Genomic DNA, 377 nt, shown 5'->3' on the forward strand with positions numbered 1-377 from the left:
ACTGAAAGGGGATTTTTGCTGTCAAAAATGTTAACGACCTGTGAAATTGGAGTTGGTGTTGGTGAAATAAACAGGTTAGCTCATCCTCTTTCTCTACACCAAGATCTCCCTTTGTTTAAGTAAGATGTTTTGGTTATATTTCAGAAGCAAAGAGAACTAACTTATAAATGTAAAAAAAAACCCACATAAAACAAATTTTAAAAGGAAAAGTAAAAGAATAGTTACTGTTCAAATAAAGGCAAAAATAAGAAATACACAGAAAATGAAATTTCATGACATGCTTAATGACCTAAATTGACTTTTGTTAAATTTCTTTAGAAAAGTAAAACTCAGCTTTACATATTTGCATTTCTCATTTATAGACACTTATAATGTTC

This window comes from Octodon degus, unplaced genomic scaffold (assembly GCF_000260255.1).
Source record: "Octodon degus isolate 3935 unplaced genomic scaffold, OctDeg1.0 scaffold00005, whole genome shotgun sequence".
NCBI lineage: Eukaryota > Metazoa > Chordata > Mammalia > Rodentia > Octodontidae > Octodon > Octodon degus.